The sequence below is a fragment of the Rhamphochromis longiceps genome, linkage group LG2, assembly GCF_057381845.1.
Source record: "Rhamphochromis longiceps isolate RC_006_pf linkage group LG2, R_longiceps_female_GT1.1, whole genome shotgun sequence".
NCBI lineage: Eukaryota > Metazoa > Chordata > Actinopteri > Cichliformes > Cichlidae > Rhamphochromis > Rhamphochromis longiceps.
Genome location: NC_140558.1, coordinates 36,431,385 through 36,458,955, shown reverse-complemented (window position 1 = coordinate 36,458,955; position 27,571 = coordinate 36,431,385). Strand labels below are relative to the sequence as shown.

Here is a 27,571-nt window from a genome sequence, read left to right as displayed (position 1 = left end):
ACTGCCCATGATGCTACATTCTTTAGAGCTATGCTTGTAGCATTCAGCCTGTTAGCTTAGCACCACAACAACAACAACAACAACGAAAAGGCGCTCTCTCACCCAGGAAGCACACAGTCGCAGAGAGAGAGAGCGTCGCCCTGTAACCATGGCAACCGTAATGCTGCCGCCTGGAACAACAGAACGTAGCTGTCAAACAAAACCCAAACAGTCCTGACCCGCACAAAATGAAACAGGAAAGTACCGCAGTGTAATCCATTTATTTCAACAAAGTAACTGTATTCTGAATACCACCTTTTTAAACGGTAACTGTAACGGAATACAGTTACTCATATTTTGTATTTTAAATACGTAACGGCGGTACATGTATTCCGTTACTCCCCAACACTGCCCATAATACACAATTGTAGTTATAGTCAGATCCTCCTGTCTCTTAATCATACATCTGTGATGCTGATAAGGCTATCAACTCACGTAGTCATAATTTTTAAAGCTTTCCACCCTGGCTTTCAATAAAGGTTCTCAAAGTATTCACATTAATTTTTCTAATGTTGGCTATAGTCAACCCTAGCAATAAGTGGGTTAAATTATAGAGTTGATAACCATTCTAATGTGATGGACAGCTTAACAGGCTGCCAATGTTAGGTTAGAGTAAGAAAAGCCACCTGAGGAATAAAACCTCATAATATCACGTCATACTTTAAAAAACTTACGTTCATCACCCTAGGGACCGTTTTCTGCCACGCCCGAAAAAGTGCTATAAAAAATTTATATATTAATATTTTATTCCACTTTAAATTAGCCAATCTTTTAGACCTACTTCTCCTTGAAATATTCATGTCAAGTTTTAATTACATTTCGCGGATTTTAACCCTTTATATATAAAGGGTTAAAATCCGTACGGTAAAAAAATACATTTTTCCTGGCCAAAATATATTTCAAATATATGGTAAATATATTTTGTATTTGTGATGCTCCAAAAAAATATATTTTTGAAATTGAAAATATATTTCTTTCAAACCAAAATACATTTCAAAACATATTTTAGGGTGAAGAAAATACATTTCCAACCTTACAGTAGAATGTATATCAAAGTATCCTTTATTTAAAATATATTTAGTGCAATAATGATGATAATGATAACAATACTAAAAGTAACATGTTTTATGCACATCTGCAAAAAACAGTTGGATTCAAACAAAACAGAGTCAAAGGTCTATCACGAATTAGGTTGTTTATTCATTTGCTTACAGTATTTCACATTACACAATATCTCACTATAATGTAGCGTTCATTGACTTTGAAATTATCTGTCAGTGATACAGTAAACAAGATACAACAACTGCTATGTACACTTTAGTTTTTGACAATATATACAATTTAGTACTTAAAGGAACACACTCCACTGTTTTGGAAATAGGCTCATTCTCCATCTCCCTCAGAGTTAAAAATGCAGCGTCTTCTTTCTAGATCCGTACGTTAATAGGGCTCTGGAGCGTGATCTTACGGGATGGGGCGTAGCCAGGATTTTTGGTCAAGGCGCCATATTAGCAGGCCAAACAAATGCTTGCTGTGTGGTCGGTTGTAATGTTAGATTGCACTACCGACAAAGGAATAAGCTTGAAAACAGGCTCTCTTTTCATTGTTTCCTCACCTGGAAACATCATGAGGGAGCTTATGTGTTGGATGTTACCAAAAGAAGGCGTCTAGCCTGGATAGCAGCTGCGAGACGAGCTGATATTCAGTTCTCTACCAGCCACAGATATCTGTTGGTGTGCTCCAGTATTTTCATTCAGGTAAGTTCTAAATAAGTTCATATTATTATTTATAGCCTGTTAATTTTATTTTCAATAGCACAAACTTAGAACAAACATGCAGAACTACCTTCTATTTATAGAGTTGCTAATTATTTGGCATTATTGCAACAAACCAGCCTATGAAATGAATGAAACAAATCCTGACTGGGTTCCAACACTACACATGGGGCACTACGAAATCCCTGCTTCAAACTACATGCTACATACCACCATGCCAATCAGATTACTTCTTCCATGTGAGGGTAAAAAGGTGACCTTCCTGGATAAGATGGCAAAGGTTTGCTGCGTTTTGGTGAACATGTGCCCCAGTGTGGTAGTAAAACCAGGGAAAAATGCTCTTGTTAAATACTTTTAAGTCTTGTGCTGTTTATGTAGTGATAAGTTTTCAAAGGTGACAGTAAATTACAGAATGCTAGTAGTGGGTGATATTATACAAATGCTGTCATGATTTTATGTGAACATTTTGTCATTTGTAAACTATACATAACATTTTTTCTACATTGTAACTGATGTGATGTTCGACAAAGTGCTTTTAATTAAAAATAGGCAAACATTTCTTTGTTTTTTTATTCAACTTTTGAACAGTGGTATTTAGTAAGTACATATTCAGTAAATGCAAAGTATTTACATGGCCCCTAAATTAAAACATTATGGGTTATTCAGAACAGAACTATGCTTGGAAAAATATTGTCCCATCAGTTGATCCAACTCCTCCACAGTAGCAGGTGGAACTTTTCTTTTTTGAGGATGGCTTCTTTTACCTGTCACAACGAATGGTCTGTTTATGTTTTGATCAAGAACCTTTTTTTTGGGCAGCTGAAGAGGAGAAGTCTATCTTATGGCCAACCTCTGGCTGTATCTTGGTCATATTACCCAGCAAAACCCAGTATGCAGGTTCATCTGTAACAGTCCTTGTGCCACAGATCCTCACTGTTGCTTCTACATTAAACAGAAGAGCAGTGACATGGCTGCAAGTCTCCACGACTCTAGCCATACAGCTGCAGTGGGCGGCTTCAACCTTCCCTGTGATGCTCACAATGACCTGTGGCTGCAATGCTGCAATTCAGTCTTTAAGAGTGCAGGACCTAAAACACACACAGACAAAGTTCATTTAAAGACAAGAACTTTAATAAGCCAAGTCCGACACAAATGTGTTTTATTTACTTTCAAATCCATTTATCATAAATGTAACAAATAAAGTGTTTTTATGTATCCATCTATAGAACGCTGCATGTTATATTCTAAATCTGCATGTTTCTTTTTAGAAACCTATCAGCAAAAAATGAACCTAAAGTATGTAATGCAAGGATGTAATCACTTTCAAGAGGGAGAAAACATAAAGTTCGACTTTAAGTGACAACTATGGACACCTAATATGACAAGCAGATTCTGCAGGTCATTAATCAATGTATAAAACTAAAACAGAATGTATTTTTAGTGACACAGGACACAAACAAGGAAGCAAGATGTGTAATTAGGATTATTTATAATAAATATGAATTAATTAGGGCAATTTCTTTAACCATAAAGAATAACTAAATCCTTCAGGACAATGTCACATCAATGCACTGAACTCACTATGTTATCCCTCTAACAGAGCCTCTACATGTTCTCACTGTAATTTCCCCCTCACGAATGAATTTTTGCTAGCACTAATTTGAATGCTGGGGGGAATCAAACGCATTTTACTCGCAGTACTCAAGCTGACTTACCTTTGCTTGAATGACGGCGTACTCACAACGTGGAGGCTTAAAAATAGCCAAATCTTGTACCCAGTCCTTGGTGAATTGGATGTGCGCCTCCAGAGATTTATAATTGCGAAATTGGTGCGCCGTGTATGCTCTGACTCCACAGACAAGGTATGAGAGTAGATCATGCTAAGTCAATAGCGGTTTGGTCTTCAGGGTTTCTACTCCACGGCTATATTTCATACGGGTCCACATTTCAACAATCAAGTACCGTCTCTTTGCATCTGGACAGAATCTGTCTCTATACCGTCATTTTCTTTTGAGCTACGTTTCAGAATGGTTCGTAGCAATCTTGTTTTGATTCGTGACCTGCCAAGATGGTGCTGCGCTCCCACAATGCATTGCGACATTACGTCAACTCCAAAGCCCTTTGCGTGCAGGAGTGTATGCGCATGCGCATTGCCACGGTGGTTTAAAAAATAAAGATATAATGAAAAGTAATTAATAAAAATTAAATATTTAAACATTCCCACAAATGTGCAATGAACGTGCAAAAACTCTCTTTAGTAGTTGTTGCTGTTTCTTTCTTTCTTTCTTTCTTCTTTTTTTTTTTTTTTGAAAAATAACGACGTCTCTGAGGCGCGAAATCTGACAGCGAGAGGAACGGCCGGATACAGGAGACGGGAAGAAACAAGCCGATTATGTTCGCGTTAATTAAGTGGTTGGAAGATGTAAAATTCTCAATTCTGCCAACTGAACATATACGAGATTTTAATGAGGATGAATAATTAGCCGGCATGGAGGAAACGGACCTTTATTTCGTGGAGTGGCGACAAGAAGCCAAGGCGGGTGGCCAGTCTAAGAAGCCTCCATCATCAAGCTAGCAGGTGCCTTTTCCCATATAATATTACTTTATTCTCGTGTATTTGGAACGGAAGCGTAGAGCTGCCACCCAGGCAAAAGAGAAATATAAGTATATCACGTTATAACGTGAAAAGTTTATCGTTCTAACAATATACTATCATGTTTGAACAACATGTTTGAACAACATTGTACGAAAAATGTACATAATTATCACGTCCGTACAATATTGTGCGAACGTGACAATTATGTATATTATAATAACGTGATATTATATTATACAAACATGAAAAGCATAATGTTAGAACAATAAACATTTCACGTCATAACGTGATACAGCTCTATTTTTCTTTTGCCTGGGTGGCAGCTCCACGCTTCCATAATTTGGTAATCAAAATATGTAACTTAATTAATTATATTGTGACGTACTTTTGCCTTTTCTTATTATTCTGCCTTCTCAATAACTATCAAAGCCTATTCACATTTAATTTGGCTTTCACAGAAATCCTACCTCTCCTTCTGGCTACAGAGTACTTACCAAGGTTAGAAACAAAGAACAGTTATGCTTTATTAATGTTCGCTAATTACAATGTTCCACATTTCCTTGCTTTTTAAGTCATTTTTAGGCTTTTTAGAGTTTTTGTTTTTTATTTTTTTAGCAGTAATGTTTCTGCCTATTTATTTCAGCCCATGAAATCGAATGCAGATCTTCCTAATGTGAGATTTACATAAATGTAAGTAATTTTGTTTGTCATTGTCATTAATGTTGTTGCTGTTGTTGTTTTTGTGCAGTTTGCAATCATATAAACCTAGCAAGCATCAGTCAGCACAGTGACTAACCTAAACAGATTCTTGCTTTATTCACATATATTATATGTAATTATATATACCTGCACATTGTACCTAGGGTTGCAGCCACTTGGCCCCACCCCATTGTTGTGACAGCCCTGATTGTACTTATACACTGCATCTGAACAGGGAACAGTCTGCCACATTAATGTATTTTTAAGTGACTTGTTTGTAATACATGAATTTGTTTTTTACAGATGTCAAAGTCTCAACCTCATGCTGCCCTCCCCCATCCTCCTAAAGTAAGTATTTGTTGTTGTAGTTTTTTATGCGGTGTCTGTGTCACATGCTAATCATAATTATTGAAATAACTGTTTTCTAACAGATTTTCCAAAACACTAGTTATGTTTGTTGTCATTCAGACCAATACTACTGCTTAGACATTGTTTAGTGGTCATGCATGTTTGACAAGCTCGTTATGATACCAAAACAGTAGGCCTATCACAATAATCGATATATCGACTTAACACACAATACATGTACATGACCTCAATAATTGTTGATGATGTAATTTATCCGCCATTATATTTACAAAAATAAAATATAATGATAACAAAACAATAACATTAAATAACATTGTTTTCTATTTGTTAGAAAATTTACTATTTATTCAAGTTTTTAAGGTATCTAATATTTTGATTCCTAATTTCAATGATCTAAATACTTTAAGAATTAGATGTTGGTTTGTCAATTGAAAGTGTGTAGATCTTGCATTATTATGGTGTTATATTATGATTATACATTCAAAGACATAAAATGGTCTTAAAATGACAATGACATAACTTGTCGCAATTGTTTATGGGGCAATATACCGACCAACAAAAAGTCGCTATCGTAACAGGCCTTCAAAACAGACGGTTTTATGATTGATAAATTCAAAAAATAAATACATTTAATTTCTCTGAGATTCTCTAATATTCAGTTACAGTTCACAACACAGTTACCCGTACATGCAGTATTATACTGTAAATATAAATCTCTGCATTTAGCATCCCACTAGAAGCGTCACAGTTACTGCCTCTTTTTTTTTTTTTTTTTTTTTTTTACAAATACCTGTACTATCACTAACACATTTACTGTTTTACTTTTAGCCTGTGGATACAAATGCAGATTTCCTTAATGTAAGTTGTGCATTTTAATTACATCATGTTATTTTTATTATTATTTATTTATTTATTTTATTTTACATTCAAATATTTCAAGCTTCTTGGTTAAAGAAGCTTGATTGCTAGTAGGTAAAGAATAGTTCACCTATAATTCATATTCCCAATTAATTTCTCACCTCTGATTGAATGCCTTTGTTTGTTTTCCTTTTGACTATAACAAAACATTTTTGCTGGATATATATGGTGAATTTATATGCATAGATACAGTCGTAGTGCTTGACACATGCAAACAGCAGTAGATGTACTAAAAAGGAAATAATTACAATCATGATGTTGATTGCTGATGTCAGTATATATATTTTAGAGGAATGTTTTGTTTTTCACCCAAAATGAACTATATTGCTTCAGAAGAGATTTATTACCCTACCGGACTCTTATATATTGTTCTGTTTTTTGTTTGTTTTTGTTATTTTCAGGTTCAATGGTGCGTGTTCTTCTAATGGCCGCCTTCCCACTGGAGGTTTTGATCCACAGCAATTTAAAAGGTAATCAGCTTTGAAAGTCAGTTCAAATGGTTAGCTAATAGTACTTTAAAAAGCCTACAACTCTGTCACCAGTTTCTTTACCAAAAATTACCCATAAAAGTATCGCTCAATAGCATATATTGTAGTTCAAATGTTTAGTTGTACAAATATCAAATTTTTGGAAATCTAAAACTAGTCAAACACTCAAATGTTCATGCTTTTTATAGGAGGACAGAGCAAAACGGACATCGGCGCAGAGTGAAGAACTGCCCTTGATAAGGACACTATGACAGCCATATATAGTAAGTGAAGACTTTCTGTGTATCTAAAATTGCATACAGCACAAGTAACTTACTTTGCAACCATTAAAATAGGTTGTAAAGTAAGTTACCAATACAAATAGGTGATGATGCATTGTAGTGGTTGGTCTCAGACAAAGAAGGTCAACAGATTTATGAATGCTGGAAGGTAAGGAGAGACGACCAAAAGGGGTGTTAGCATTACTGTAATGTGAACTGGATAGACTTCCCATCTAGGAAAAAAAAGAGGTAAAATTATGCGTAAAATATATCTGTATTAATATCTGTATCTATATAAACAGAAATATCTGTTTGCTAAATGAAGCCAGCTAACATAAATCACATTTTTATTTTAACTCTGATAAAAGTAATAGAACTGTGACTTTTGTTTGTTACAGTGGCGGTAAGGAAGGGGTTTCCCAGCGTGTCCAGAAGGGCTTTGAGGATTGCCGTGAAAGCTGGGGGAACTGAGACTGCTGGAAAAGGAAAAGAAATTACATTTTAAGTATGCTGACTTATGTTCATACAATCACACACACATATACACATACACACACATATGTGTGTGTGTGTATATATATATATATATATATACACACACACACACATATATGTATATGTGTGTGTGTTTCTTTTAGAATGTTTGAGTATGTAATGAGAATAAACTTATAAAATGAATATTCCTTGCTTGATTGATATGCTATATGTATGTTTTAAACATCAAATAAAGATTTCTTTCAGATGTTACATGTGAATGTGTTTTCTTAGAAATATATGAAGGGTTAAATTTATATTTTTTTGAATGATTTTAAATAAATTTAAATTGTATTTTGAAATATATTTTATTAATATATTTCAAAATATACAAAAAATGGCCAAAAAATATATGTGCTAAAAAACATTTCAAAATACATAAACATATTTCAAAATGTATTTTAAAATACATTTTGAAATACATTTCAAAATATACAAAAAATGGCCAAAAAATATATGTGCTAAAATACATTTTAAATATATAAATATATTTTAAAATGTATTTTAGCACATATATTTTTTGGCCATTTTTTGTATATTTTGAAATATATTTCAAAATGTATTTTAAAATATATTTTTTTACCGTATGGGATATCCCGGTTTCGTCACATGAGCGCACTGCTTTTTTTGCCCCAAAAACATAAAACATAAAACATAAAATATTTTCCAAAAAAAACATTTGAAGTAATATTTTATTGTTATTATAATTAGGTCTTTAGATGGACAAAAGATTGGCACCAACATTAATTTCGATCCGTTTTAAATTTTTTTTGCAGAAGCCGAAAATGTCCCCAGGCGGCGCTGCTGCTCCTGCTCCCCCGGGGAGGAGTGCCTCTGCCGCGGGTGTGTTTCGCGCAGCGCCGGAGCATATGGTTCGGTTCCCGTGTCTGCAGCACACACTTCCGCTACCACGTGAAAACAAATACGTCATTTCCTGTTGATTAAAAAAAATTAATGCACCCTCAAACGATCCTAAGGTCAGAAAATGGTCCGGAACGAGCAGCGGGCCAAGCTGCTGCTGCACGCGGGAAATTAGTCTGCCTTTTCCGGGTATCTGTCTCGAGCAGGCCGCTGGAGAAGGTGTGTATGTTCCAGCAGGCGTCACATGTGGAGCAAGGGCGCCACCCGGTGGACAAATAAAAAAATTACAACTCTAAGGCCAGTACTGCAAGCGGAAACGGAAACATAACCGATCACGATCGATTTGACCGTAATTTTTTTGCCGTGAAAAATAGCGTTTATAATGGGTTTCAATGGGGCACAAAACGGTCCCTAGGGTGTTGAGTGTGAGTATTTTTGCTGCTAAGCCGTGTTAGGCTGATGTAAGAAAATCAGACTGAAAATTTGAAGATTTTACAAAAACGAAACCGGCTGGCAAGTTTGGCTATGCTACACCCAACACAGCGGAAATGGCGTTCATACGAATGAAAAAGGTGGCACAAAAAGAGCCCAGTATGACGTGAGGGTTAACTTGCTTGCTAGTATAGGCCAGTAGGGTGTATGAAGTTATTAGTAAGTTATATATAAGTTTTATAATGATAGACAGCCCACGATACCATCTGTTTACCAAGTGAGCTTGGTACCCCTCCATTAAATTTATTATTAAATGTATTTAAGTGTTTATGTGCTTCAAGAAAACAAAAGAGCTTTGTTTTCAACATATGGCATTTTTAAATGACTAATTCCTTTTCTTTCACAACAGTTTCAGTATTACAATGTGTCATTATTTTATTTGTACTGTATATGATCTACAGTTTTGACTGCCTAGAGAATAACAAAATGTTTAATTTTCATACTTGTAGTGATTTCAAAGTATGCACATGAATGAAGCAATGAAGCTAATTTTTTATGCAGTTTTTTTCTGTCTTTTGTTTTTGGTCAACCACAGCTGTTGGGTGTTTAGAAAATCTTTATGAAAATCATGTGTTTCTTTGGTAGATTTGTAATTTTACCCAATTAAAAAGTTTCTCACTTAAAACTATGTCTCATTAGAAACTTCAAGATCCTCATAGTACATATTATTTTAAGCTATTTTTCTTGAGCCAGGTTATCAGTGTGTAATATGGGATAAATGGCATTAATGAGACCAGGAAGTGGGGGTGACTGGATAGAAAGTGCTCATGGCAAAATAGACTTCTGTGGATATAACTTTTGTTTTTTTAATAATGAAAATAGCCTATTAAATATAACACAGAGATGTGGCATTAAAAGGAAAATCACACTAGCACCAGCTGTGTACGCACAGTGTTAGAGCCTTAAAATGTTACGATCTGATAATTTTGTAATTTGACTCTTGCTGGTAGCTACACTAAAACTCTGGTGCTGTTTCTGCACTCCTCTGGAAACTTAATAGTCAATATTGTGTGCAGTACTCACATGAATTAGTATGAGGCTCCTGAACCACCTATTGCTGGCCCAAGTGAAGTGCCCCGAAGATAGAAAAGAACATGCTTAAGGCTGTGCCTTAAGGTTTTTACAGTGTTTACCAATGCCCAAACAATACAATGTCTTACAAATGTCCCTTGGAAATATTGCAGGAATTCGAAACAAGATAAACCTTCATTGTTAGTAAGAATTTTTACAATCTTTTTTACATTAAAAGTTCCTGCGTGCTTGCCATTTTCTTCAAATAGTTTCGTTTGACCAAAATTTAGCATCATCTGAAACATGTGAGCACAGTAGGTGTGCCCAGTAACCTATTTAGAAATGCCTACATGATCCTAAGTGTACTTTGGAATAAGTTACACCTCCTCTAGACATCCACGATACATGGTAGCATTGTGATAAGACCAATGAGAGTTAGTGTACCACACTGCACATGGCTTGATAAGTGTGATGTAGAGGGATTTGGAAAGGATTTGGATAGATGTGAGGACTGTATGTAATCTTTTGCACCCTCCTTCAAATGAATCCTTTATTCCTGTAAGCCACATCTGAAGGGACCTCGGTGGGCACTCAATCAAAACCTCTCTCTTTCTCCTTAAGTCTCACTGGACATGAAAATTCGTCCAAGAACCCCCCTCCCCCCAACAGCACAGTAAAATAAAGTATAGATGCAGGATGAAGTGCTATACACATAAATATGACTGCCACTGTTGCTCCTTCTGTATCTCTTTAGTTCCGTTTCACGTACACACACCACATACACACAAGCACTTCCCATTCTGCAAACAGCATGGTCATCACTTTTCTTCAGGTGTGGCCGTGATAACAAATACTATAGATTTCACCTCCCCCTTCACTCGGCTTCCCTCTGCTGTCCTTGTTCCTACAACCTATAATTCGGTAGCTTAACACTGGACGCTGACCTGATGTCAAGCTTTACTGAAAAACAGCCACAAAAGCAAATGATTGGCGACTACTGAAAAGGCTTAGACATGAGTATTGATGCTAAAATAGATAAGGTTTACTGTGCCTCGTACAGCACGTTTTGCATTTGTTTCGGTCGAATTTTTTTTTCTTGTTTTTGTTGATGATTTATCAAGTTCGCTGTAAGGCAAATGGCAATGTCAGTCATTTAGATAGCTAGCTCACTGTGATGATATCATTCTCGTACTGTGTCTGTGTTAGAGGCAAGGTCGGCAGTTTGGCATGGCTTATGAGGTGTTGACTCTCTTCATAATTTCCCAAATGACCGTTAAATAGCCTGTGCATTCTTGCCATTGCTGGTTTATAGTGTGTGTCATTAGGTGGTTAAATCCCATAATATTTTCCTAAAGGGGAACTTTATCAAGGCAGAGTTCTCAACAAAATAAAATATCCTCAGCCTTTTTGCAACAGCATGGAAGGGTTTTAAGTTGCATTTGTGAAACAACAAGGAAATGCCTTGATGGAAGGATTATTTCGTTATGTTCCAGAAACCGTGAAGTGATTTCCAAAGATCACAGCCATTTAATACAGTTTATTGTGCTTGTTCTGTATATGAAGACATGTAAAGTTTATCTTTTAAGGTTAGGAAACAATACTTTTACATTTTTCATTATGTGCCTAAAGATTTTTTTAAAGAACGGTGACCCACATGTTGTGTCTTCATGTATCCACATATTTAATTGTTCTGTCGTGCATTGTTTTTAGGCATTCTCCTATACCTGTTTTTTCTGTCTTCTCTTTTAAATTAAAAGTCTGGATGATTTGAAGATGCTGCATTAGCTTTGTATTTAAACTCTGAACCTGAAAAGGTTTTTTTTCTTTTTCCAAAAACAGAAGACCTATATCTGTTGGCATCCAGTATTGAAGCTGCTGCACCAGTGCCAAGATGATACCTTATGCATATACCTGTGGCATCATATAGAATGACAATATTAGAAAATCAGTATTACAAAATTGTTACCACTAACGAATAGCGTAAATCTTTAGGACTGCCATAAAAATTAAGGATATCTCGTCTCAGAGTGATGCTGAAAAACTGGTTCATAGGCAGATCCCTCAGCTACCACGCCATTGTCTTATGGAACCAGCTCCCAGTTTTGGTTCAGGCAGACACTCTCTATTTTTAAGATTCGGATTAAAACTTTATTTATTTATTTATTTTAAACTTAGAGTTAGAGTTGGATATGGTGACTCCAAATCAGCCCTCATTTATGGTGCTATGGGTTTAAACTGCTCGGGAACTTCTCATGATGGACTGAACACTTCTCCATTCCTGTCTTTTTGCCCCCCATATATGATGCTTTCCTGCTCCAATGTAGCACTCAAAGCTATTTTTGCTACAACCACATACACAAATGTGGTTTTTAATATAAGAGCCTTTCCTTACATCCATGTACACACTTGGATGGATGGACATTTTAGGATTCAGCATCTTGCCCAAGAATAACATACGGACTGGAGTAGTTGGAGAATCAATCTGTCGACCATCCAGTTGGTAGACCAAATGCCAGCCTTGCATGTTATTAGCTTTTATCTACTCTCCTTAGTTTTTATCTTCTATTGGTTATTGTTTGTTGTTTGTGATCTCTGAGTGAGTTCTCTGTGAGCTTCACTATCTGAATCTGGCTCTGCCACAAGTCTCTTTGTACTTAAAGACAGTTCTTCTTCCCCACGTTCACCAAGTGCTTAATCATAGGTGATTATTTGATCACTGGGGCCCTCTATCTGACTTTGTAGGATCTGTATCTTATAATATAAAGTTCCTTCCAGTGACTGTTGATGTGAAGAGGCATTACTTATATGAATAAAATTGATTTGAATCGAATTTAATAAAGAAGCTCTGCCAGAAACTGGGCTCAGTGAGATTCACCCATATTGTCTTAGACAAATATTAATACAATCATTCTTTCAATATTTTCCTATTGTCTTCCAGATTTAATACCTTCATACAAGAAAAATCAAAGGTACAATTGTAAACTTATAGGATTCCTGACAACTTTCCCCCTTGGACTCATCACTGAATCGATTTACTATGTGCTTTAAAAAAAGAAAGATTTTCCACACATGCATTTCAGTCTGGAAAGAAATGATATTACATATTACACTGATAAATAACTTTGCAAACCGATGTACTAACAGTTTTTGATGAATATCTGTGGTTTAGCTGTTCATGCCTTGCTCTTGTCTTGTTACATGTTGAATGGTTTTGCTTTAATATTTTTTATAGTAATGTGATTATGTCTTTTGGCTCCCACTGAACAAGCACCTGCTGCAAACCTTTTTTTTTTACCAGCTTAAATGTAACACACTCAAGTTTACTTTTACAGACAGATTTACTAAGTGGGCCAAATTACCATGAAGCCGCTGTGATAAAAAATGCGTTGATGGGAAGGTGGAAAGTTCTGCAGGTGCTCTACTAACAATTTCAGTAATGACCATTATTTTACCGAGAGAAATGCAAATTAGAGGGTAAAAAAAGAGCAGCTCTAATAATAATAATAACAGAGGGAGTAAACCACAAATAAATATAACACAACATAAATGCAATGCAAATTTTATACATCTCTCATATCAGAGAGAGGCAGTGCAGAAGAGCCAATATGCTTTTTGTTATATGGGTGAACCGTTCTTTAAACTCCTCATCAGATAAATCTGACAGGTCAGTGGGAGGCAGGATTCCTCCAGATGAGGGCTGCTTTATTGCAAAGTATTCCATTGCATAAACCTGAAATATGTGTCTAACAGTTGACCTTTAGGAAATTCAGAAGAAGAGAAACAATTATTTGTTGTTGGATTCTGAGCAATATGCATAGTAATAAAGTTTTTATTACTGTGCCACATGCATAACTGCCTATATTGCTAGTTTTTTTTTTTCTACATGCCATGTGAGATTTCGGGCATTTATTAAAGTCAGTATTATCAGTATTGATTTAGACAGAAATCAAACACATTGCAGATTGGTCTGAGGCTTACCAATTGCAGCATTTTGACAGATTTCATATTTCAGATTAGCTTGAAATAAATGGATTCTAATTAATACACTGACACACAATGCCCCTATAGCCAGATTTGTCATTTGGAGATTGGACCACCAGGACCTCCACCACTGATCGCTGCCCATTACACAAAGCATCAAGGCCACTGGTGTGAGGACCCATGTACTGCTTTCAGACTGTGGGGTGAGGTCTGGCCACTAGGTGCTCTCCCTTGAGCACTCTTCCCAAACCCAGCTCCAGGATGAGGCCCCAGTAACCTGGTTTCTGCAACAAGTAGAAATGAGCAGGGTATCTGGGATCCTCCTTAGAGGTAGGATGAACAGCTCGGTTCTTCAACAGGGGCTTAAAGAAAAGCCATCACTCCCCCACATCGAAAGGAGTCAATTGTGGTGGTTCATGTATCTGACCAGAATACCTCCTGGATGCTTCCTTGATGAGGCACGACCTACTGGGATTAGGCCCAGGACATGATGTAGAGATTATCCCAACATAAGACAGGGAGGAGGTCGCTAGGGAGACTTCTGCCCCCACAACCTGGGTATGAATGGATGAATTGAAGAATAAATGGATAGATGAATAAATTTGAGATGAATGTTCATGCCTGCAGGTGCAGATCTTACATCTGTGTCAAGGCACCACTGACCTTTGTGTGACCTCTCTTCCTTAGGTGCACCATGTATAATCACTCCTTTGATATTTTATCATATCTGTTTCAAAGATCAGCACATACCTGTGTATGTGGGAACCTGGGCAAATGTGGAGGGAATACAGATAGCTCTTGAGACAGTGTCATGGTCACCATTGACACAGATCAAAGTGGACCTTGAAAAATACACACAAATATGGCACACATGGCTCCAGTTTAACTCAGCTTTATTTATACAGCACCATTTCACAGCAACAGTTGCCTCAAGGTGCTTTATCGTGTGAAGACCCTACAATATTGGTATACATCATTCACAACATTTGAAGTGTCCCCAAAAACCCAATTATTGTTGATTTAACCAACACATGTGGATCTAAAAGCCATTTTAATATATGCGGGTCAGATTTGATCAGGGCCAGTCTTAATGTCAAAATCTGTAGCACCTATAAACCAGTACATACTTTAAAAATACTTTAAGTCATCAAATTCCGGCTTAATAAATAAGGTCGATTGAAGTTCTACTCTGTTTCATCAAAATGAAGCTTATGCGTAAGTTCAATAAGGAAGATCTGTAATCACTCATCTGCCTGCTTTCCTGGGTGTTAGGCTGCTTTTCTGTTCTTTCGATCACTACCATTTTCCCACGCTGCCAATCTCAGTACTGACATCGTTAATCTAGTCCAATCATGTTCTCGCCTGCCTTCTTTGAGCCAATCAGCCTCCACTTTGTGTAATTTAAATCCAGCTTGCAAACACCTCAGTCAGAGCTCCACTCACACCTCGGTCTTCATCTTCACCACCACCAGCATCTAGACCCATGGGAGCCTGTCATAATCCTATCATCGCTGGGTTTCCGTTCTGCCATGATTGGTCATGGGAGTCTAATCACCAAATACATTAAATTCTTTCTCTTAATAAATCATGTTCAGTTCTTCCAAGTTATCTGTCCTTAATGAAATGCTAGTATCACTCTTTGGGAAGAGTGCTCAAACTTTCGGTGCTCAAACCTTCGGTGTGAGCACTCACTGAAATCAAGAGAATTTTGGCACCGTGGTCAAAGCTTTTAGCAACTGACATGAACCCACTGCACGTTCTGACAGCGCTTTTTCTTAGACACACACCTAGCATCTATCACAGCCACATCAGGCACAAATTAAGGCATATTTCTTTTCAAAGTTAAATTCACTGATTCATTCCTCATAAAATTTTGTGATCTAAAAGGAAACTTCCTACAAAGACATTGCAACGTGAACACTGCTCCTCTTAAAAAAATACCGACAGTATCACCATTTAAGGGTTTTGCAGTAGTGCAAGTAAATCTGGCCTTTAATATTTTTCTATTTACTAGTAAAATAAATCCATGAAAACAAGTTGTTGAAATCTTCTTATGTTTTAATTTTGAAGGTTTGCTTGCCAAGGTAGTAGAGTTGTTTCTATGATAACTTTTTCATTGCATTTGTTATTTTCACGGTTGCTGGTATCTATAGAGGTTTTTGTTTGTCTGGGCTGTCAGACTGATGAGGTATTATAGTAATAGTAAGCTGCTGACATCCAATCACTTCCATCCAATGTAATTACAAGGAGGTATTTCTGTAGTCTATTGATACTAGATAGTGGAAAAGGGGTGGGATTAAATAAGCTTATGCTTCTTCCTGCTCCTTTTTGAACATGGACGTTATTTGGAGTTGTGGTTGCTCGTTTTCCTTTTGTTTGCTTTGTTCATTTGTCTCTTTTAATTCTATTTTTTTTTTTTTATACTTTTTCAATATGTTCAAAATAAAGATTCAATCAATCAATCAATCAATCAATCAATCCATCACTGCAGGACATCTACGCTGAAAGGTGCAGATCCCGGGCCATCAGGATCACTAGGGACTCCAGCCATCCCGCCCATAAACTTCAGGCTGCTGAGGTCAGGGAAACGCCTCTGTAGCCTGAAAACAAGAACAGAAAGGTTCAGGAGGAGTTTCTACCCACAAACAGTGAGACTCCTCAACCAAAAACGCAAACCGGATAATATGCTGGACAATCTCACACATAGTACATAATTCGCACTTTACTTTCTTCTTTCCTGAACCTTATCTTATCTTATCATATTATATACATTTGTACTTATGTAAATATGTATATTTTTATAGTTTTTCAAATCATTACAGTGCAATACTTTGCACGATTATGGATATACTTATAAGCACAAACACATGGCTGTTACACCTGTTACACTTTTTTATATATATTATACAGGATATTATACACTTTTACATTTTTATATATGATTCTTACTCCTGTTTTTTTTTTTTTCTCTTAGTTTAGGTAAAAGTTTTTCTAGTATGTTTCTCACAGTCGGGGGGAGTATTTTTTAGCCAGAAAAAAACATTTCACTGTATGTTGTACTAGCTATAACTACATGTGACAAATAAATAAAGAATTGAATTGAATTGAATTCCAGCTCACCAGGAATGCCTTTTTCAATGCTGCTGAAGGAAGATCTTTAGGTGGAAAAGTTGCACCTGTGTACACAGTATGTACTGCATTTACAAATACCGTTGTATTGAAGAGTTTGGACTGTAATGTTTTGAATTATTGAACCTCATTGCGGAGTTAATGATGCACTTAGAGATGCTTTTACTGAGAAAATGTGTTGGAGAAAAGTCAATGCAAACTGTAATGAAAGAATTTTTATTTCAATTTTCAGGTCTAAGGCAGCATAATAAGAGTTGCTCTCTGCAGGGTCTTGACAAGGTCTTTCTTATATTTAATATTCAGACAATCAAAGGCAAACACAACATGTCTATAATTTCTATCTGGGAATAAAACATTCACATCTGTATGAACTGCATGCATAAATGTATGTTCTATTGCTCTTGTGGCAGTTTTGCATAATCATTTACAAAGAGAAAGATCAGTAAAGATAATGGGTAGCACATATATTTACAGTGCTTTAAAACCACTTTTTACCCCAAGATCTGTGTGAGATTCTGTGGCTGATAGAAATCTTCTTTTGCTATTTGTATCATATCACAAGTGCTCTTGTTTTTGGTTACCTTTAAAGGATAGTTGTATATATATATATAAAATGTATACACTTTAAGCTTCAGTGCTATGAAAGAGTATTTGCCCCTTTCCAGAGAGTTCTATATTTTTTTCTTTTTTTTCATTTACATGTTACAACTCATCAAACACATTTTAATTTTAGACAACAATAACCCCAATAAATACTAAATGTTTGCTGTTTTTTATGATGAATCACAGTGAGATCCATTATCTGCAAATGTAGAAAACTTAAAACACAGGTGAACCAACCCAGGAGTACCCTCCTTACCATTACTCCAAGAGCACATCCATGTCTCATCCAGGAGGTCACCAAATAATCCAGAACAACATCTAAAGAACTGCAGGCTTTGATTGCTTCACTTAAGGTCAGCATTCATGATTCAACAATAAGAAAGAGACTGGGTCACGTTTGTCAAAAAAGCAAAACCCAAAACATCTTGATGATCCCCAAGAATTTTGGGAAAATAATCTGTGGACAGACAAGACAAGTTTAACTTTTTGGAAGGTTTGCATCGTATTACATCCGGCATAAAGCTACCACAGGATTTCATAAAGAGAACATGCATTCCGACAGTCCAATGTAGTGGTAGTGTGATGATCTGGGGCTTCTTTCTACTTCACAACTGGTTGTATTTAATAGGACCATGAATTCTGCTCTCTCTATCTGAAAATCTTGAAGGAGAATGCCCATCCATCCGATCGTGGCCCAGAGGTCAAGGGCGCTTGGATTATGCAGCAGGACAATGATCTGAAACACACCAGAAAGTCCACCTTTGAATAGTTCAAAAAACAAAGAAACAAAATGAAGGTTCTGGAATGCCCCAACCAGTTACAGGGTTTAATATGTTATTGTACCAGAATACATCTCAGCTTATAGTTTTTAACTTAAATTCTCTATGCCTTTCTGTATCTGTGTACACATAAAACAATGAAGTGGGATGTCACAGAGAAAAACTCACTGAGTCATAGTGAGATGTAGGGCTGGGTCATATTAACCGTTCACGGTATACCTGTATAATGTTAGGCAATGATAAGAAAATGAAATATCGCGATAGATTATGGGTAAAACGCGCATGCGCAGTGCCTTTGTTTTCATACGCACACGGCGGAAAAAGCATGGCGGTGACGGAGAATAAGAAGGGCAAAAGCAGCTCGTTGAATGAAACAGATGAACCAGAATTGGTTTGTAAAAATGGTGCAACTTCAGTGATGTGGAACTGGTTTAGCTTTCGTCCATTAGATACACAACAAAGCATTATTTTATACGTTATTACCGTATTTTTCGGACTTTAAGGTACTCTTAAAAGCCTTTAATTTTCTCAAAAAATCAACAGTGCACCTTATAATCCGTTGCACCTTATGAATTCTGGTCATGCTTACTGACCTCAAACCCATTTTATGTGGTACACGGCGCTCAAAAATCTGTTAAAAGATGTTTTAATGCGACTTTGGTAAGCTGCGAAGCTGCACCGCTTGATGGATTGTCGGAGCATTACGGCTATCATAGGCAGGAGCCTCGCGGAGTGATACATACTGTGCTTCAACATAATATTACCATATTGTGTATGTATAAGGACCCCAAACTGGCAACTGTTAAGAGACATGCGTATGAAGCGCATTTTAAACTCAAGGCTATCAGTCGTGCAGTGGAACAAAGGAACAGAGCAACTTCGAGAGAATTCAGCATTAACTAGTGAATGGTACAGAAGTGGAGGAAGCAAGAAGTATGAGTTGAATAAAGTTTGATTTATGTGACTGCTTTGTTTCGCTTAATAATGTGTCTTATAAGGGTTCGAAAAATACGTATTCGACTTATTTATTTGGCACACTGCAGTTTCATTTTGCAAAGCACCTCTTTTTAACTTTTGTGGATGTTATACATGGTTATGTTCAGGATATGCCATTTCCACAGAAAATGCCTTTTGGTTAAATTGTCAGCAAGGAAATTGCATTTGCACTGTTACATTTTTGTATAGCAATAATAAAAATAATAAAAAACAACAGCTGCTTGTTTAACTGAAAATGAATTGATGGGGGGGGGGGGGGGGGGGGGGGTGCACTAATAAAGTTGTGGAGCTGTAGAGTATTTTGTCTCGCATCTATTATATCGGCAGTTATATTGTTATCGCAAATTTTCAAATATATATCGTGACAAATATTTTTGGCCATATTGCCCTGCCCTAGTGAGATGGTCCAGTCGTCTGATAGGTGAGTCTCAGCCCTGTTTAGCCTCCCTGTACTCTAAACAGGTGCAATTCTTAATAATGGTTCCCATCCTCTACGGAGTGAATTTCAGCTTCTTCCCTCAGGATGGAGGTTCTAGTTCCAAGATGCAGGATAAAGCATTTTAAAAACAGCTTTGTCCCTGCTGCCATACTAAACTTAATAAGAACTGTTTCTGATTTGATTCATCATGTCAGTTTACCAAATATGTGTCTGTCAGGTTTAAACAGGTGTGTGTTTTGTGAAGAGATACCAAATGCTATCATTGTTCTCTAAACCAAATTTACCTACAGGTATAAATGAAGTAACATTGACCTTGATTCAAAGACTATCATGGGATCAACCATTGAGCGTCATCATTCTTTAATCCTACTCCAAAAGAACAGAAATTGCTGTCTAAGAAGATCACTTGTGAACTGAAGCAGAAAATAATACTATCACTCAGGACTGTTTATTTTTTTCACGTGGACACTCTTTCTGATGGAATGTGTTCTCAGTTCAGCAAATATGGACATTGAGATTGACCCTTTGGTTTGGAAGAATGTAGGAGCAGTGGCTTAATACCCTAACCCTAACTCTATAGGTATAATACACGATAATAGGTTGGGCAGTTGAGCACTTGCAGGTAAGTCTGTTGCCAATATCACAAGGCTTTTTCATGTTAGAGAAAGAAGAAGTCACGGTTGTATGATAGTGAATGGAATCAAGCGAGTAGACTAGGAATTTAAAGAGCAATTTCAACATAACAACACTTGGTATAATTTTGTATTTTTATGGATAAATACATAAAATACTTATACTGTATCCCACCCTCTGAGATCACACTTCTTAGCTAAGAACCCAAGTTCTGTAGCAATCTCCTATCTAAAGGAAGCTATTTGTATTGAAAATAAGCCCGGCATCTGGCGTACGAGCAAGACATGATGTTTATCAGAACAAATTCATAATTTTGACCTGCACACTTTGAATGACAAACAAACTTAATTTGCATAATGATGCATAAAGCATAAAAAAATTAAAACAAAATAAAACCAGAAAAAATAGTGAATAAGAAGAGGACTCATATAAAGACACACAATTAAACTTGTCAATCTGCTCACATTTGTTATATTAAAATTAATTAACCACGTTTAGCTTGTCATTTTGGTACACTTAATATTAATTAATTGATTTATTTATTAAGGCAGTGTTTTTGTTATTTTTTTCATTAGTTCTTCATATTAATTAAGCACTAATGAAAAAAGTCGTAATGTCTCTCTGCACTTTCAGTTGATGACGACATAACATCACATTAAACATATCTCTTACTGTACTGTCCTGCATTTTTTGCAGTTAAAGGAGAAAAAATACAAAGGAAAGCACACTAGAAAGGTTATGTTGAAAGCCAGAAAATCCACACTTCCTAAGTAATTGTTACATCAATAGTATTGATTGTTAACCTTATTACATTTCTGCAAATATTTCATGGTCTGTTAGTGCTATGAGGCATACGCATTTTACAGTACTTCTGCTTCAAACTTTGTTCATCACTTATGGTAGGCTTTGACATGCAGCTGCCTTGAGGACTGAATTGACCTCCAAATAATCTATAAATAATCTTTTCCAATAACCACGTGTTTCCCTCAAAACCCAAATAATATTCCGTTTATTCTGTTTTCTGGCCTTTAAGAGACTCATCACTTGTTTAAAGAAGCGTTACTTAAAAAAAGCAAAACATTTGCCCCCAAAAAGCTGTACAGTACAGAATCACTTGTTATCAGTGTTGGTTAAATTACTTGAAAAAAGTAATTAGTTACTAATTACTGGTTACTTCTCCAAAAAGTAATCTGTTACATTACTGATTACTTATTTTAAAAAGTAATTAGTTAGTTACTTTTTAAATAATAAAATAAAATAAACAATAAAAGCAAAGGTGAATCAAATAGACCAAATACGGCAAGGCCGGGATGGTCCATTTGGTAAAGTAAATCCGTTGGGCATCTTTCTTTGCCTTTAGACAATAATTCTGATGGCAAAAGAACCAAACAGGACAGGCGAAAAAAAAAGAAAAAAGTTATTTTTAAAAACATGATACACGACCTGAATACGTAATAAAGCAGTAGACCTTTCAGCCCAATTCTATTTTTTTTTTTGCATAATCCATCAGATAAAATTGAATCAAATGGAAAGCTGCTTTTAAAAAAATGTTTTTTGTTTTTTTTTATCTTTTAATTTCATGCACATTGCATTAAGCAAAAATTAAATTATATGCAACTGTCTTTGACATTTAAAAAATAATGTTTTGTGTTTTCATTCGTTCTTTCAAGTAGATGAAAGTAAAAAACAGCAAAAAGATACCGTAAATAAAATGAAAGTTTCAGCAGCAGTTAGTCCTGTTGCTCTTAAATTAATTTTCACCTGTTTACGAGGAGTGGAGCAGGCAGAGGTTTGCCCGGTGCCGCAGTGGTCATGTCAGTGGGAGGATCCGGGGGTTTCTCTGTGAATTTCACTTTCAAGTGGTGGCTTGCTAGGTGCTTGCTCAGATTTGAAGTTAGATTTTTCGCTGTAGAAAGAACTTTTCTTCCCGCACGCAGTGGACGCTAATGTTTTTCTCACACAGTGTACAGTGGGCGCTAATGTTTTTGTCACTTTTTATGGAATCAAACTCAAAGTAATGTCAGTACTTCTACGCTTTAAATGCTGCATGGTCGTACTCTCACCCGCTGTTACCGCGCCAGATCCGCGGCCCCGAACCGTAGTAAGGAAACCTCTGGCAGTTACTTGAAGGTTCCGTAACTGACTCGCAGCCGGCAACAGCTTACTATACAGGTCAACTCCGCTAGCAAGAAGATCGAGGGAGACGTAGGAAACTGCTTTACCGAACCTTTATTTCTCCTCCAAGGTACGAACACCGCGTACAGTGGGCTGAAACAGTTTACTCACAGCGGGCATCGCCGATACAACTCTGGCTGTCGAGGGAGTTATTACATTCCTTTTATTTACTTTCTCTTCGTCTCTTCTGTAGTTAACCGTTACTCTTCCTTTTTCCTTCTTTTTTGCTCTCCGCCCCGCACACATTTCCCATCAGGCTCATCCTTAAAGGGCCACGCCTGTAACACCCGCACTCCATATTGTCCACTGTTGATCTACACACGTCTGTTGCTGCCACGGACGTCGCACACGCTTGTCATTGTCACGAGACACTCACACAAACAAAATCACGGTTTAGCAACGCAGTAACACAGCATTCTTATGGGAAAGTAACAGTAATCTAATTACTTTTTCCAATAGTAATCCCTTACATTACTTGTTACTTGAAAAAAGTAATCAGATTACGCGTTACTGCCCATCTCTGCTTGTTATTATATAGAAAATGGGAAAGTGCAGTGCATTTATTGAAACAAACAAAACAGAGTTTGTACAATTTTAACAAGCCCGAAAGTCAAAATTTGACATAATCAGTGTTATTCTTCAACACAGCCTGAACTCTCCTTGGCAGGCTTCTTGTAATATGAATATTATATTAATATTGTCTTGAGAAATAGTTACTCAGGCTCCATGAAGGACAGTCAATATTCTTGGCTGCCTTTTGTCCTGTTCTCCGTCAAAAAGATCCCACATTGCATGAAATATGTTGAGATCATAGATCTATAACCACATCCTCCATTGTGTGTTTTTCTATCCAGGTATGCTTTTACTGCACTAGTAGTGTGTTTGGGATCATTGTCATAGAGAAAAAGTTACCAATCAGGCACTTTCCAAGTGGTATTGGTAGGAGGATCAAAATTTCACTGTATTTCTCTGTTTTCATAATTCCATCAGGTTTGACCATTGGCTGAAATACAGACCAAAACCATGACAGAGCCGATAACTGTAGACACTTACTGTTCACTCCTGACTTCTTCTGTTCATACTAACAATGAATGAGTGGAGCCGGAAATTTTTAAATGGATTCATCACGCCATGAAACCATAAGATTTAGAGTCCAGCTCTTGTCTAATTTAGTGCCCATAAACCTTTTTCTCCTTGTTTCCCTTCCTATAAATTGTTTCCTGACATGCATCCTTCCACTGAGACAATTTCTTACGAGGCTTCAGAGAACAGTAGATCAGCTCGATGGCCAGATGCATTTCTTAGGTTCGTTTGTCTTTGCTAGATTTTCTCCTATTTCTTAAGGACATGACTTTCAGATACTATTCATGTGCTATAGTTGTTTAGCTTCCACGTGTCCAGGTTCGTCCAGTTTTTAGGACACATTGCACAGCATGCCAAGTTTTCAAATAATACATTCCTGCAAATCACCCTTTTGGTCCAAAAATATTGTTTTATGCCTGTCGAACTGTCTTGTTTTCAGCATGGTTCATAAATTAAACTAAAGAAAAAGGAACAAATGATGTGTTTTTGCAAAAGGCTGCCAATATAGAACAGCTCTTTATTGTCATTGCGCATGTACAACTAAATTTTTGGGCACTCCACACCAACTGTGATGGAATAAAATTTAAATAGTAGACAGCAGGAATAAATGTATACAATCAACAGGGATATATACAAAATAATATGTGCCTACAGGTACAATTTAAAATGTTGTCTTTGTTACTGTAAATTGTCTGTTATGTGTAGACACAACACTGTTTCGTCCCTAGGATGTGCTTTTTTAATGCTTGAATGATTCACATGTCAGTGTTAAGTGTCTTAACAAACAAAACATTCCTCTGAAAATGCTCAGGTGCAAGGCCTGGACTGAAAATGAATGAAAACACAGCCAATGTGCAAAGAAAACATTTGAATGTCCTTCCGAAATCCTTGAGAACTATTGTTCAAGAACACTTTAAAAAATTACAAGAAAGTCTGGCTCCTTGGACGGAAACTAGGGGGTGACTCGAGACGTTTGCACAGTACTGTAAATAAATAAATGTCTCTTTTAAACTGCAAGCTCTGTCAAAAATTTATAGTACAGTACACTGCGTGCCATGTGTATTTAGTTGTTTTGGTCAGCTTTTTTTTTTTTTTTTTACATTTCTGTTGCTGTCAGCCTGCATCCATTTAGTCGATGTGTGCTACAGTGCCAGTGTGTGCGTGTGTGAAATATCTTCTTGAAGATCGGCTCCATGACTACTGCTCCCAGGGCAACAGAGGTGCAGAGAAGTCTCAGCAACACCTACACCAGCCCCCCTGACATATAGACATACACACATGCAGGCACACAATGAGTTGTGAGTAGGAGACTTTTCCTCTCCTCTGCTCTCCTCTCTCCCTGTCCTCTTCTGACTCTTTCTCTTTGTCTTACTCTCAGTCTTTCTCTCACTTGTCTCCTCTCCAAGTTCCCCTCAACAACAGCCAGGCCAATTAAGAAATGGCTCTTGAAAGGGTAGCAATTATTCTTTTGCAAGACATACACGGCTCCTGCTTGCCTCCACACATTATTATCTCTCTGGTATCCTACAGTGAGGTGCCCGGCCAACCATTCATTGCAACCCCTTACACTACTGCCAGCCTCACTGCTTCTTCTCTCTATCTGGCTGTCTGCGCTGATGAGGGCCAGATTGCAAAGCATGGTAGTCTGAGGCCCAATGGTGAGCAGAGAAACACAAGATAATGGTTGGATTATTAAGGAAAACCCTGTTGAGAGAAAAGATTTTTTTGATATCTTTGCCACCACCCACACAACCTAGATTCCATCTCTTTTCTTGCATCCCATAGCTTTTTCCCTCTCTCCTCCTTTTTCATGGCTAATGTCATTTATTATTTTCCCCCAATGATCCTCCTTGGCTGCTACATGCAAATGAAAGACACCGCTGTGGGTTTAATGCTAATCGATACTGTGCAAATATTCATTTAAGGAGACAACTGCATGGTAGGAGAGGGACCTAGCCTAATTGAAATGCTAGGAGCTCTATGTTTTGTTCCGAGCACTGTTGTGGCAGTACACATGCATACATGCCACACAACATGCACATTAGCCAAGAAATAGAGGACGAGATGGTGAAAAACAGAAGAGATAACAACTGAGAAGACCAAAATGCAAGGAGGCGTCGGGTGCTTTTGAAAAACCATTTCCACCTGAATAAATAATAGAAGCCTCTCTCACTCTCCTTATATAAGGCTTTTGTGTAAAAACTGTGTATTGCTGTACCCAAGAAGGAAGTGCAAATGGAAAAATGCAAAGGCTGTAGGTGCCATAGACGTGGGCTCAGTGTTGGCTCCATCATCCATAAAAGCACATAAGTAGACACCTAAAGGGCTGGATTAAGAGCCCCACTGTAAGAAGAGCACCACGGGACATGCAAAACAGTCTGTTAATATAACTTCAATCTGTGTGAGTCAATCATTATGGATGTTTGGGAGAGAGAATAGTAGTAGAACATTAAGTCAAGCTGCTTAAATGAGACAGAAGTGATTTATTTAAAGCCAGAGACCAAATCCAATTGTAAGTAAAAGTGTTAGCCTCCAACCAAAATTCATGACATGAGGATTGGATTTCTAATCAAATTAACTAACAGTTTGTAAACCACAATCACCCAGCGTAATTCGTTAAGGTTTTCTGTTGCTTTAAAAGACTGAATTAAAAAAGAAAAAAAAACAAAAATCAAACTTTACTCACAAAGAGTAGCTTAAGAATGAGGATGTTGAAAACTCTCGTAGTCCACCCAGTAACAGTTAACTCATTTCTTTGTGGTCAATATGTTTAATAAGGATAAACTGTATTTATTCATCTGCCTACATTCCTAGATGTTGAAGCTTCCAGTAAATCGCCCCTTCTTTCCTTACTAAGGTCCAGCCATTCCCAACTACTGTAAGCCAGTCAACCACTTTTCTGTTTGCTTTAATCCTCAGTGCTACATGTCTTTCTGTCTCTCAGACTCTTCAGAGTCATTTGCTATGAAGTTTTTAGGTAAACTTCAGTCCACTGCAAAACACATTTTTTTATTAATTGATCTGCTCAGCATTGTGCCTGAAGGACAGTTTTGGACACCTCTTACTTGGCCGCGTGTCAAGAGGTCAGAAGTGCTCTTTTTTTGTGATCATGTCACATTGCAGGTGACTTGGACAATTGGCTTCTTTCTATCTTGTATTTATGAATGGAAAGGCCTGAAGGCTATAAGAGCTGAAAGTTATATGGACGAAATCTGGAAAGACGGTTAAACAGAAGTTGTCGTATTGTTTAAATACTCTCTGAGAGCACAGCCTTTAAAACTGCACCATAAAAAAAATATCCTAAAAAAACAGTAATATTCCGGCAGCTGGGGCGCCAAAATATTAACTTTCCCATGAAAATACGGTTATTTTCAGTAATGACAATACAGTTTGTTGCCCTAATATTACATGGAATTTTGCCTTTTTCAAGTGCTTTTAAACATTAAATTAGGAACAATTTAATGTGATTAAACAATGAAATTACCTATAGAAAAGGTCAATGAATGCGGCAATATCAATAATAATACTTAAATGTACAGAAATACACAGTTAACAGTTGGTTTAAATAATAATGGATTGCATTCATATAGCGCTTTTTGAGACCCTCAAAGCGCTTTACAATTCCACTTTATAATTCCCCTCTGGCCATCACCAGTAGGTGGTAGGTGAAGTGTCTTGCCCAAGGGCACAACGACCGAGAGTGTCTGAGCC

General features: G+C 36.9%; 2 long non-coding RNA genes across 2 annotated transcripts; one reads left to right on the top strand and one right to left on the bottom strand.

Moving 5' to 3' along the window:
- Positions 1–2,370: 2,370 nt before the first annotated feature.
- On the bottom strand, positions 2,371–4,131 carry LOC146677789 (uncharacterized). The gene is made up of 2 exons (XR_014914128.1): positions 3,530–4,131; positions 2,371–2,902 (listed from the first exon to the last, which is right to left on the bottom strand). It is a non-coding gene; the product is annotated as an uncharacterized LOC146677789 (long non-coding RNA).
- Positions 4,132–4,133: 2 nt separating this feature from the next.
- On the top strand, positions 4,134–7,696 carry LOC146677788 (uncharacterized). Its single transcript, XR_014914114.1, has 8 exons — positions 4,134–4,392; positions 4,869–4,908; positions 5,054–5,100; positions 5,413–5,457; positions 6,307–6,336; positions 6,798–6,866; positions 7,073–7,147; positions 7,543–7,696. It is a non-coding gene; the product is annotated as an uncharacterized LOC146677788 (long non-coding RNA).
- Positions 7,697–27,571: the final 19,875 nt, after the last annotated feature.